Source organism: Protopterus annectens, chromosome 6.part1 (genome assembly GCF_019279795.1).
Source record: "Protopterus annectens isolate FY-2018-M chromosome 6.part1, PAN1.0, whole genome shotgun sequence".
Lineage (NCBI taxonomy): Eukaryota > Metazoa > Chordata > Ceratodontiformes > Protopteridae > Protopterus > Protopterus annectens.
Window position 1 is genome coordinate 544,879,446 of NC_056738.1, and position 14,646 is coordinate 544,894,091.

Below are 14,646 nucleotides of genomic sequence, written 5' to 3' on the forward strand. Positions count from 1 at the left end.
GTGGCGATTCCACTCACACACATATCTGTCCCAAACATTGACTGGAACATTGACAGAAACATTCACTGAAGCATATGTAGATCTTGGAGCCCTCCATCTGAGTTGGAAAACATATTGTTCCATTGAGCGTTGGGTGCCATCACTTGTATCTTCTCTAAAAATCCAAGGAATGTAATTCATTGGATCCGTGGCTATGAAATAAAAGACCAAAAATCACCACACCAAAAGAAAAATCTAAAATAGAAACAACAGGGCCACTTTCCACAGAATATTCATGCAGTTTATCAAGGACTTAGCGAATGAATAACTTTGGTTTTAAGTTTGATGGTATACAAATAGGACAACAAGTTATTTTTCTTAATATTGACTTAATGGGTTTTTGCACAACCATTGATAGAAAATTGAATCAAAATAATTTCCTTCACTTTACTTCATGGTAGTAGTTGTCACCCTCAACATCTTATGTCAGTACTACCATATAATGAAATTTTAAGGATTAATAGACTATGTAGCCTAGATAGTGACTTTAAAAAGGAGGTACAAAATACAATGAGTATGTTCATTAAGAGAGGTTATGACATTAATATAGTAATGCAGTCAATATCTAAGATATTGGAAAACTGATACAAACTCCCTGTTACTAACAGTATTAATAGTAATAGCTGTTTGGTTAGAAATATTAGAAGGGAAAAAGAATATGGTAGAAAAGATAGCATAAGAAATGGTAATAAGGAAGTATATTTTGTTACAAAGTATAATATTCTATCACAATATGTAGTTAGGGAAGTACAACAACACTGGCCCATGTTAATTAAGGACAAAAATTTGATGTATTTGCTACAAAACCATCTTAATGTCTCTTATAAAAAAGGCAGAAATTTGGCTGACATGGTTGTGCATAATTGTTTTTCAGTACCAAATGTCACTATAAGTGCTGATATTTTTTGTAACAAAGGCACAGTGGCTTGTAACAAATGCTCAATTTGTAAACAAATAGTGATTTTTTTTCCCCTTGGATTAATAATGTTAAGTTTTGTTCTGGGGGGGGGTTATACATGCAGCACAGAGGGAGTGATATATGCTTTAAAATGTACTTGTGGTTTATTTCCTGGGGAGACTGGTCGACCATTTAAAATTTGTTTTCAGGAACATATTAGAGACATCAAAAATAAAAAATCGGATACCCTTTAGGAAGTCATTTTGCACATTTTCACAATGCTAAGTCTGATGACTTGAAAGGATGTATTTTAGAGAAAGCTGATGTAATTTTAGGGGAATGTGTGAATATTAAAGATAAATTATTGAAGAAGGAAACTTTATTTTGAAATATAATACTTTAGAACCATTTGGACTCAACAAAGAATGCAATTGGAAATATATTATTTAATTATTCCATTATTGGATAATTGAATAATTGGGTAAAATATTTTATATTTAAGAAAAGGTGTGTGTTTTGATTCTTTACTCTTTGAAGGCCTTGGGCCGAAGCGCTATGTCCTTAAAAAACTACACAGATATTCTGTGGAATGTGGTCATGTTGTTTCTATTTTAGATTTTTCTTTTGGTGTGGTGAATTTTAGATTTAGCAAGTCTGGCTGTAGTCTATCCTAACTAAACAATATTTAAGTGAAAAACAAGTGCAGGTAATAAGCAGGCACAAACAGTAAAAAACAGTCAAAAAGGGACAAATGAATTCAGTAAAACAATAAAATACCGATGAAAAGTACAGATCATACTCAAAATAAGCTTAATTTCTTGTTCTTAGGTTTGAATGGTTTGGATTCAAGCAGAAACACTCTGGACCTCTGGGAAAGGACAACAAACACAGAGCAGCTCCAGTTAATTGAGCTTAAACAAGAACAAAGATACTTGGAATAACAGGCACAATAAGCCTTCAACCAGCAATTCCCAGTTCAGAAGGGAAGAGACTATACACTCCTCCCACACAAGTGTAGACCAAAAACCTCTTTAATGTAAAATAACTGAACTGAAGCCTGAGCACTTAAACTAGAACTAAGACACTTAGAATAACAGACATAATAAGCCTTCAAGCAGCAATTCTCAACTTAGAAGGACGTAAGCTACCTCTCCGGCCACAATAGTGTAGACCGCAAACCTTCCTTATGTAAGATAACTAGTTTGAAGCCCAAGTGCTTAAATCAAAACTAAGTGGCTTAGAATAACAGTTACAACTGAATCAGACTACTGACAAGCAGTAATAAATGCAATTGAACACTTTTAAGAACAAACACCAAAAAGCAAGATATAAAGTAGGAAGAAGCACAGATACAGTAAAAGCAGCCAAATAAAGTAAAATTTTTTAGTAAGTGGGAAGGGGAGAAACACAAGATAATTCAAGTTTAAGAGTGTAAGGGGATGGGCATTCCCAACTGATCTCTCCATACTCAGTAGAAAGAGCTGATGATATGGAACTGGGACGAGTGTCCAAAATCAGATTAATAGTAGGTGTGGGCCAACACAAAATCCACCAACTTTAAGAGTATAACAACAGTTGAGTGGGTGGGTAGGAAAATGAAGTGCAGACAGAGATCAGCAATAGTCAGGCAGAAGCAAGTCAAATAAGCACTCCAGCTAAATAAAGATACCTCCAAAATTTCTAATTAAAGAGGAATGCTGTTTCTCAGCTTCTTCCCACTAATTAACTGGCTGTTATTCACTGTCTGCAAAGGAATTATTTTCTAACTGACCTTAGCAAAGACCTTCTAAAACTCCAACAGAACAAAAATACTTAAAACAAAACAAATGGAATATAAAAAATAGAAGTAACGAGATCAGCAATAATCAGGCATTAGCAAGTCAAAAAAGCATTCCAGCTAAATGATAATAACTGTCTATAAGTAGGTCCATAGGTAACTACCAGGCTGGCTGTCCTTTTGAACCATTTTTAAGCCTGGCTAATATCCTGTGGTGAGAATCCAAACCTGTACTTCTTGTCTGTGAGGTAAATACCTTAACAATTATGCCATCTCCAAACATTTAATCTGGAGGAGCATCAGCATTTAAATGCAGCTGCCATTGGACTTTTTTAAATTCTATCATTTCCTCCCTACATCCAAGCCTGGGATTCCTCTCAACCTTTTTAATTATTAGAAATCTATTTTTTTAATTGTCATAAATGTAAGCATGTCTACTTAGAATATTAATCCTGTTCTTTTTACTAATACCATAGCAATGTTCATAAATTCGCTTTCTAATACTCCTTTCTGATTTAACCACATAAGATGTACATGGCTAACAAAGATCAAAGTAAATAATACCAAAGATTCCACAATTATAATTAATTGCAAACCTAAATGAACAATTATTAATTTTAACAAAATTTGTTTCCAAGATATACTTGCACTGATTACATTGACCATATATTTTGTTCCTTTTTACCATCTAGTACATTTGTCTTTCTGTTATTTAACTCAAGTAACCCCTTGATATTTTTCCTCTTTTAAAAACAAACTTTGGCCCATTATCAAATATTTAAACTCTACCTTCATTATATAAAGACATAAACAAATTCCCTTGCATATATTTTAGCTATATGTATTATATCTAAGTTCATTAGCAATATCCAAATTATTAGAGCCTCAATTCCTAAATTTTAAGTTTCCCTGATGTTATCCTAACAAAGAAACAAATATGCCTTCACTGCATTTATAGCATATTTAATAAGTCTAATGGGTAATTCCTTTGAGAAAACATGGTAACTAAATTATTTAATTCCTATTTAAAAAGTAAGGTGCAGATTCAATAAACCCTACATGATCCGGTAAAACCATGTGTGCGTTGCATTGCAATACGCACATGGTAGCGTACCATTCTGTATTCAGTAAGGGGCTCTATATGGCATGTAGAGCAGTACAAACATGGTAAACATTGTGGCATGCTAATTACAGCATAAGCAGTTGAACTGTATGCTAATCAACTAATCCAAGATGGAGAAGCTATTCAACAAGCTATAAAGCAACTATGTAGACTGAGTGATGGCTTTCCCTGTGAATTTCAAAACCTACTGGAATACATCCACAGAAACTAGGCTACATGAAAGAATGTTAGGGACTGCTGTTGCTCTTATTCATGTGTATGTTCAGCAGGCCAATGTCTATGTTGCTGCTGCCGCTGATAGACCACAGCCAAAAATGAGAAGGGTTTTTAGACCCCATTTAACTTTTCATAATCTACATGAGGTGGAAATTATAGAACACTACAGGGTGGATAGAGACACACTACAGGAACTCTGCAACCTCCGTCATCCTCAACTGACAGCAAGGGCAAACCAAGGGGAACCAATACCAGTGTAGACTAAGGTATGTGTAGCACTTAGAATTTTAGATTTAGGACCCTTCCAGAGACCAACAGGGGACATGTTGGTGGGTGGTACAGGCATCAACATCCAGGATACTCCATCAATTCCTGAATGCTATACTGCAACATCCCAGTGAGCACATATATTTTCCCCATACAGCTGAGGACATAGCCAGAACTATGCATGAGTTCTACCCTGTAGCACACTACCCCAGAGTCCTGGATGCCATAGACTATACACCTGTAGAAATCAATGCACCACTTGGGAAACTGGGAAAGGTGTACATAAATAGAAAGGGCTACAACTCTATTAACTGCCAGGTCATGTGTAACGCTAAGGGAATCATCCTGAATGTGTGTGCTGGCACCTCAGGCAGTTACCATGATTTACATATCTGGCACAACTCTCAACTGTATGAGATGTTTAGCAGGGGGGATACCCACAGGGTGATTTACTGCGGAATGCAGGTTATGCACTGAAACCAATGCCGATGACACCCATCAGGAATGCACACACACATCAACTGAAGAAAGCTATAATGAGGCACATGCTCAAACAAGAAATATCACAGAGCATGTGTTTGGGCTGTTGAAGTAGTGGTTCTGGTGCCTAGATACAGCTGGGGGAGCCCTGTAGTACAATCTCCATACATGTGCTGAAATATTCACCATCTGTGCCATGCTCTACAACACTGCCCTGAGAAAACAGCTTCAACAGGAACTGCTAGGGGAAGGGCCACACATCCCACCACCACTGCCAAGGTCACCACAGCCACATGCAAGTGAGGAGTTAGAGGGGGAACCAGCAGCTGCTGTGGATGTAAGCAGACATAGACATGCACAATATGGCCTCGCACTAGCCAAGATACAACAGGTAGCACACACGCTCATCACCTAAGAGGCTAAAACCTTTATCCTACACACATACACACAGTAACATTGATGCCAGGCAATACTCACAACCTTTACTTACCCATGTAATCGCTGTGTACTGATAGCATCAGATAGAGTCAGCCCTGAACTAAAACTTTTGCAACTGCTGCATTTCCAATGTAAGGACTGAACCTGGACTAGAAAAACAAATGTTTAAATTACAAATAAATGACATATCCTTGCATACTGTTACTTTGTAATGTAAGTAAGTATAAGGTGGATGGTTTTACAGCAATTACATTAAGATGTAACAGCACTGACATATGTGAAAACAAGTGTCCGCTATCAAGTAATAGGTCTTATTTCTAAAATGTACAGATTTCAATGAATGTCCACATTTTGGCCTCATATGTTTGTAATGGAAAATCATTAAAGAGTGAAGTTAGAAAATAATAATACACATTTCAGTTTTAGACTTCATATCCCTCCAAACAAACTTAAACAAACTCTCTCCATTGTTGGGCCTTTCTCACACTTTTATTGATGTCTTGGTGTAGCTTTATTGGTTTAACACTTTTAGCAGGGATGTTCACATTACAAAAATATATAAGAAAGCAGTACAATTTGCAAAACAGCATCACAAAAACAGATATACTAAGCACTATGTCAACTATGCACCCTGAGCATCAGACAAAAGACTTATGTATCCCAGAATCCAAAAGACAGAAAACAAGGCTATGGCACAGTTATCATTTGCATAGGGTGTTTGTGTGTGTGTGTGTGTGTGTGTGTGTGTGTGTGTGTGTGTGTGTGTGTGTGTGTGTGTGGGGGGAGGGGGGCAGGAGTCCTAGGCTGACATAAAATGTAGTGGGTACATGTGAGTAAGTAAGAGATACAGGCAGACATTTGGATAAAATTATCAAATAGCCACTGAGATAGAATGAGCTTTAAACCTCACAACTGACCCATGTAACTTTTATGTGTGTGTGTCTGCAGGGGCACTCCCTGTGAAATTAGTGTGTGAGTGTCTGCAAGAACACAGCTAAGCACTGTGCTAGCTCTACATCCTGGTATGTCATTTCGGTGTGAGCAGTGCATGGTAGAGGTGACAGTTAATTGTCATCATTCGTGACTCCAAGAACTGTGCAGATAAATCCAAAATAATAGCAGTCTTCTTCTGTGTTATCCACATAAACAAGTCTCCTAACCTTCAGGTTCCCTAGCAACATGGTTACCTTTTTATACTTCTAGATTCAGGCCTGTGAGCACAGCGAAGATGCATATGTGGTGTAAACTCATTATCATTGCTGAATCCTAAATTTTTGGCTCCATGTAGCACATGTAAACATAGTGCAGGCACTCCCTCAGTGTTTGTTACTAATGGATTGTAATTGTGAGTGATTACTGGTGAGGAAAAGGAAAGCACAACAGCAATTCAGACTCCCTTACCTCCAGTGGGTGTGTCAGCCAGATTAGACTTACAAAGTGTAGAAGTAATTGTATCAAGGTTTTAAATGTAAGTAAGCAACACTCATTTCACAGTTTTTGTTCAGTAACAGCTATCATTCCCCTGTATTTGTTGAAAACTGTATATTATTGCTATTTACAATTCTTAAATATTTTGAGAACGGTACAAAATATCTTACAGTCTGTATGACTCAGATTACTGCTCAGATAAGAGAAGAATGAACACCATACCATAAAGAGATAAGACAGAGCTGCATTTCTGCAAACAGTAGTCATAAATGGTTGTGTGATCATCCATTGCACTACATTTGAAATTAATATAAGTGCAAATAACTCAGATGTGTACAAGTGCCATATGTCTTGTTAACACTGTGGATGATTTTGGACTTGCTTGTATGCAAAATGATTTTCACTCACTGCTCCAAAGCTGCTTCTATGGTAAAGAGGGATAAGACACACTTACTGTGTTTTGAAGGTTCATTGGTGTGAGAATTCAAATCCAGACTTGTATAAAAATCTTTCATATGTACTAACATATTTTGTAGTGTAGTTTATTTTATAGATTTCTTTTCTTTTTTTTAAATGCCACTATTTGCATGGTGCACAGCTTAGTGCAAATGGATAAACAGATGAATACAATACATTTCATGTAATGTACTTACTTCATACCTCTCAACTGTCCATAATTTCACAGAATGTTCAGCTTTTTCCCCCATATTGTTGGTCTGTTCCTCATAAAATGTGGGATTTTCTGGATTTTTGAGGCAAATCAGCGAGGACTGAATTCACTAAACAATGACAGGCATTTTAGTTTCAGACTTCGTATCCTTCAGAAAATGCATGGTAACCCAAGACTTCTTATTCTAGCAACTTTATAAGTTTATAAGCGCAATATTTAAAATGTGTTCCTGTTTTTGGGGTTTTGTCCCCTCATTAGTTTTGGCTTTCTCCAGATTTGTTGTGTTAAGAGGTTAAGAGCTATGACTTACTTCTTTAATAACCAATACATCAGCTACACATGTGAATCACCTGTGTGTGTAGCACATCTGCTAAACAGCATATACTATCTGCAGATCATGCTTCAAGTCCCACCTTTGTCTTTTAAGGATGAAACCTAATAAACACTGCTCACAAGGCTAAAACAAGTTTAGCTTTGCTTGTCTCATTTGCTCCATGCTTGCCATTGTGCAAACCTGGACTAATGGCCCACACAAGAAGCAGACAGGATGCAGACAGTCTTGAATTCAAAAAGGATACATTGTTGCATCTTTTGCTTTTAGCAAAGTTGTGCAGTGGTTAGCAATTTTCCCCAGCACCTGCAGGTCTAGAAAACCTGCAGAGAGGTAGCAGACAGTAGATAATTTCGAAATGGATACATTCTATCAAGTATGTTGGACACAGAGCAAACAGGCTAAGCAGCATTGTGTGGTGGTTAACACACAGAAGTTAATAATGAATAGCAAAATATGCAACTGCTATTTAACTATTCCTGTGGCAGCAGGTGTAAGTGCAGGACTGCAGTACAGATGCTCCGGGGTTCTAATACATGAAATTCCAAATATTTTTACTGTTGTTCCATTTCACTTCATATTAAATGTCACATAAAAAATTACACATAATTATAAATAAGAATAAGTATGATTAGCAGTGGAACTCATATGAATTATATGTATGACTGAAGGTATACTGACTACTATGTTTTTGTAATCATAATTGTGTTCTCTGGCCTTGGATGGTCTTCAGATTTCAATACTATTCATAAGCATAGATATGTATAAACCAGGACCTTGTCAAGTCACACACATACATGGTTAACCCTTCAGTCTGTCATGTGTATTTATATGTAAATAATGAGTATGTCTAAGAAGCACTTCTTCTGTGGCAAGGAAGGAAAATCACCATTGTGGAAAAAATGTTTTGTCTCTTATACATAGGGTTGAATCTACATTGTAAAAATTAATTTTATCAGTGTGTAAAGCCACCAAAAATGTCTCAGGTCATAAAATGTATGCACTCAGTACATGTCTGCAAAGTTAAGTCACCTAACAGTTCCAGCAGCAAACAACCCTCAAACTAATGCCAAGTATCACATCAATCTTCCAATTTCAAAAACTGCTTTCATCTCTGTTTGGCATTGTTGCTCTCCACTTAATGTCACACAAACATGGTTGACATCGTTGCTCAGGTTTGTGCACTACAAGTAAATGAGATAACAGGCATTGGCAGGAAATCATTCTTAGCTATTGTGGTAGAAGGGAAGGTGCCCAATTTAGGGAACAGAGGTGGGGTGTTGAGTCCAGAATCTTCATTGGACTCCTTGTAAAGAGCCACAGCCAAAGGCTTTTTCAGGGGGACTATACAGGCTCCCAGTACAAGTCTTAGGCTTGGAATAGTCTAGCCAAAGCTGTCTCCAGTACAATTGCCATTCCACACACTGGAGAACAGTGTAGGCATCACTTTAATGACCTGAAAAGGCACAAGAGGGACACACTCAACCAGTGGCTGGATGAGTACAGGACTGGTAAAATCCCACAGCTGTGTAAGTCTACTGATAAAGAAAATTTATAGTAGATAGAAAGTTGCATATAGACAAGACTGGTATGCATAATGCCCTTTTCTTATTTATTTTTATTTATTTATTTAAATTTGTTGACCGGGAGTGTCCGACTGGACATGGGTCCATTTTCAGTGGAGGCCCGGGGAGAAAAGCTCCACAGTAAAATAAACAGACAGTAGTTACATTGGATTACATAGCGATTAACAATTTAACATAGAAATTACTTACAACATATTTACAGATGAAGAACATAGTACATCAGTAGACAACTAGAATATTTATCTGTGAAGTACATAACAGGCATTAACAAATGTAACAATGAGAAGTTCCTGCTGTATAATAAGTACTAGGCTAATGAGCATCTGAGCTTGCTATCATCAAGGTAGTTAGTGGAGGTGAAAGAAAGGTAGTAGTTGGATGGGGTGGATGATATTAGAGTGGGAGTTGCAAGGGCATAGCCAGCATGTTTTTAGGTGCGCTTTTAATAAAGTTTTGAAGTTGGTGCATGATGGTACGGAGGTAATTGTGGGTGGGAGTGGGTTCCATAATTTGGCTATGACGCAAGAGAATAGTGCTTCACCAGCAGAGTTATTGGCTTTAGTGATCTGCAAGTGATTTTTGTTGCTGGATCTTAGTGGTCTGGTGGTGCGATAGGGTTGGAGTAGATTCTGGAGGGATGGGACATTTAGTGGATGGTTTACTAGTTTGTGGGCGAGTGAGAGCTGATACCACTGAAGGAGGTGAGGGAGTTCAAGCCAGCCCAGTTCAGCAAGTGAGAGACAGTGGTGACTACGGTAGGATGCCCCTGTGGCGAATTTGGCGATTTTGTTGTAGCAGGTCTCTAGCTTGTTTAGATCACATTGCCTTAGGTTGGTATATACTGGAGAGGCATAAAGTAGGGTGGAGATAAGGTGGGAATTTGCTGCTTTGGTGAGAAATTGTTTATTTCTGTATAATGCTCCTAGTTTTTTGTGGACTTTTTTTATGGTCATGGATATGTGAATGTCAAATTTTAGTTTATTGTCTATTTCCACTCCTAGCAATTTGGTGTGTTCAGTTGGGTATATAGTGGTGTTGTATTTTGCTGTGATGTTAAAGTGAGAGTTGTTTTGAGTATGTTTGGTAGGTTGGAAGATGAGTAGTTTAGTTTTGTTTGGGTTGAGTATTAATTGGGCATCGGATAACCATGTTTCAACAGAGGAAAAGGCTTCCTGTGTGACTTTTTGCAGTTTGGGTAGGGACTGGACTGAGCAGATGATGGTTGAGTCATCTGCGTATTGGATGAGTGTGCCATGTTTGGTGGCAGAGGCTAGATTATTGGTGTAAACAGAGAAAAGTAGGGGTCCAAGGATGGATCCTTGGGGAACCCCTATGGAGACAGGTAGTTGGGGAGATATGTCATTCTGCCATACAACGGATTGTTGGCGGTCAGACAGGTAACTGTGAAACCAGTTGGTGACTGATTGTGAGAAGGATAGGTTATTGAGGACAGAGATAAGTTGTTTGTGTGGGACCATGTCAAATGCTTTACATAGGTCTAGGAAAGTAGCAGAGGAGAGATAGCCATTGTTTTTATGCTGAAGGATAGTGTTAGTAAAGGAGAGTAAGGCAGTGGTGGTGCTATGGTTTGGTCGGAAACCATGCTGAGTACTGGAAAGGAGGTTGTTAGGAGGTAGTGTGAGACCTGAGAGTGTATGCATCTCTCTAGTATTTTGGAGAGTGGAGAGAGAATATCTATGGGGCGGTAATTGGTTAGTTCTGCAGAGGGTCCGCCTTTGTGGAGGGGAATTATATGTGAGACTTTCCACAATGTGGGAACGTAACTTTCTGACAGAGATCGGTTAATCAAGATGGATACTGGGTAGGCCAGAGCATTAGCTGCGATTTGTAGGTATTCACTTGGGAGGTTGTCTGCTGCTAATTTGGTGGGTTTAAGTTTAGTTAAGAGTTTTTTATGTTGGAGGTAGGTACAGGAGAAAAAGAGAAGGCAGTGGGGAGATTCCTAGTTGAAGGTGTGGGTTGGAGGGGAGGGGGGTTGTGTTGTTTAGCTAGTGATAGTATGGTTTGGGTGAAGTGTGTATTGAATGAGGTAGCAATATTTTCTGAGGAGTGAGGGATGTTAGGAGGAGGGGTACTGACTTTACCTGGGTGGAGGATGGAGTTTATGGAGGACGAGAATTGTTTGGGGCTGTGTTGTGAGGAGTCTAGGGCAGACTGGTAGTATTGGAATTTGTCCCGTTTTATTAGCTTTTTGACTGTATTGCATAGTTCTAGGAAATTCTGTTTATTTCCGGGTTTTTGGTTTTGCACCAGTGCTCCCAGGCTTTATCCCTGTTTTTCATTTCTGACTTAGTGATTTTCTGTAGCCATGGGGAGGGTTGTGCTTTGGTTCTGGAAAATCTTATGGGGGCATGGTAATTAAGGATGTTCAGGAAGGTAGTATTAAAAAATTCAACTGCGTCATCTAGACTGAGGTACTTTAGAGCATGCCAGTTACATTCTTTGAGGGATGAGATGAATGTGAGTGGGTTAAAGTTTATTTTTTACGTATTTGACGATAGATGACAGGTTTAGCTTGGTACAGGTATTTTTTGAGTAGGAATGTTGGGGAGTGATCACTGAGGCTATCTGATAAGCAGCCTGTTATATATGACTGGGGGTTCTTACTGACTAGTATCCAATCCAGGGTAGTGTGCTTGCTGGAGTTTTTATTTATCCTTGTTGGTGACTGGACTAGTTGGGTGAAGCCATGAAGGTGTACATGATGGGTTGGATTGTTGCCAGAACAGGATTGCCAGTCAATATTGAAATCACCTAAGATAATAGTTTCTTGGGGGAGATGGTGGGTAGACCAGATGAGGAGGTTTTCTAGTGGAGGGATGTTTTGGCCAGGTGGGAAGTAGCATCCAATTATGTTGATGGTTTTGTTTTGGTTAATTTTGAGGTTGGTATATACTATTTCTTCCTTGCCTATTTGTGGACCTGATGATTTTAAGATCTGGATGTTTAGATGCTGTTTAAATATTATAGCTACACCACCTCCTTTTTTGTTTAGCCGGTCTACTCTTAGTATGCCGTAACCTGTAGGGAGTATTTGCTCACTGGTAATGTGAGGTTTTAGCCAGGTTTCTGTCAGGATCTGGGGAGTATAAGTCTATGGTGGCATGAAGTTCATGGACTTTGTTGGATATACTTCTAATATTTAGGCTTAGTAGAAGGAAGTCACTTGGCTTTCTATTGGCTGTAATATGGGAGAAGTTGTGGTTTCTAGTCTGATTATGAGGATTGGGGTTGGAGATGGTAGGGCCAGGGTTGGGGTGGATGTCTCCACTTAGGGCTAGTTTTGATATGCATGAGATTATTAGTTTTCTCAGTTCTTGAATGTGTTTGTTTATAAGGGAAACTTAATGATTGTGCTCTGTGGGTAATAGGTATGGTGGGAGGGTTACTATGTTAAGTTGTAAGGATGCTTTATGTTTGAGTAATATAGTTGGTAGAATATGTGGGGGGTGCATAGGGATGGTTCTTGAGCTGGTGGGAGGGGAGCTGAGTATGGGTGAGACATGGGTGGTGGTGTGAGTAGTAGTACAGTGGTAGTGGTTGAGTGGGGGAATGATGGAGCTTTGGTAGGATGTAAGATATGCAAGGAGAGTGCATGCAGTGAGCAAAGGAAAGGTATGCTTGTACATGTCAGTTGAGGAGGTGTGATAGTAGAGGGAATATGGAGGAGGTAGTGTTGAGTTAGCGCTGTGGTTGGCTATTGGAAAGATGGGAGGGGTTTGAGTGCAACAAAGGTGGGACCACTGGGGACGGGAGGGAATAGGGGGCAGGGTGGGGAGCGAAGCGGGTAGAGACCCTGTTAGGTTCTTGTATGAGGGGCTGAAAACAATCACAAAGCAAGACAAGTATGTGTTAAGAAACAATCACAATTGACCAAGGACTGCTCTGAAACTGTAAGTCTTTTCTTAATTTCTCAGGTGGAAAAACAGGATAACCTTGTATCAGTAGGCTACTGTGTTCATAGTTTAAATAACAAACACACAGTATTGATCAGTTATGGATACTATTTGCTAACAGAAGGGAATAAGAGAAAGTGGAAGATGTGTGTGGTGGTGGGGGGGCTGCTTACAGCCAAAGCACAGTGCTCTCCAGGGGAAAATGAAGATTGGCTCAAACAGGTAGACACATACTCAAAGTTAACTGTAGCTGTTTGCAGACAGTTCAGACCCGGACTGCACTTTTCTTATAAGAATGTTAAAGGTGGTACCGCAGTTGAATACTTAAGAGTGGTGTTAGGTTCAAAGTTAACTGTAGCTGTTTGCAGACAGTTCAGACCCGGACTGCGCTTTTCTTATAAGAATGTTAAAGGTGGTACCACAGTTGAATACTTAAGAGTGGTGTTAGGTTCAAAGTTAACTGTAGCTGTTTGCAGACAGTTCAGACCCGGACTGCGCTTTTCTTATAAGAATGTTAAAGGTGGTACCGCAGTTGAATACTTAAGAGTGGTGTTAGGTTCAAAGTTAACTGTAGCTGTTTGCAGACAGTTGAAACCTGGACTGCACTTTTCTTATAAGAATGTTAAAGGTGGTACCTTTTCTTGTTCTCTTCTCTTTACTCCATAGTCAGTGCAGAGATTATGGAAAATAGAGATGCCTGTATCGAGCATCTAGAGAGACTGCAGTAAGGAAGGGGTATTTATGCAGCACAACTGGAGTATTATTTTAGCTTCTAAATTAATTTCATTTCTATACAGTTGTAGCAAAGTATGCATGCACATTGTAAAAACAAGCATGCATGTTTCAGTCTGTAGCACAAGTCAACTGTATGAGTCAAGTCTAAGACTGTAATCAGATGTTGTGAGTTCAAATTCCACAGGTAGCAAATACAAAATAGTAAAATCCTTTAAAAATATTACATAAATTAATTTCTACACAAGTGGCATAAATGCCCTGCTGTTAACTTAATCTGTATAATTGCACCAAGCATATGTATAATATATGCACATTGCAAGGATTACATGAGCAATCCCTAATTATAGTTTGTAGTTGTTAAGAAGTATACTTAAATGGAAAAGTTCAGATAAAATACTTTATTACTGTGATAATGCATTGTATGCCACATATGATGGTACTAATTTTATGCTCCAATACCAATGTCTCATCAGTGGTGTAGTTATCTCTGTATTTCCGCTTAAACAGGCTGTGCTAAGGTAACACACAGTGCATGTAGTGTAAAGAATTATTTCATTACACTATAAATGCATACATAAAATTATTACAAACACCTGGATTTTAACCCTATATCATCTGGGCTCCAAAAGAAATATATCAGTGCATTTACATCTGCTGCCACAGAGTCAGCTAAGCAGCGGGTGTATATCATGCACTCAGTATTGAGAACTCTCATAATTTTATCAATGAGGCTGGCGTTTG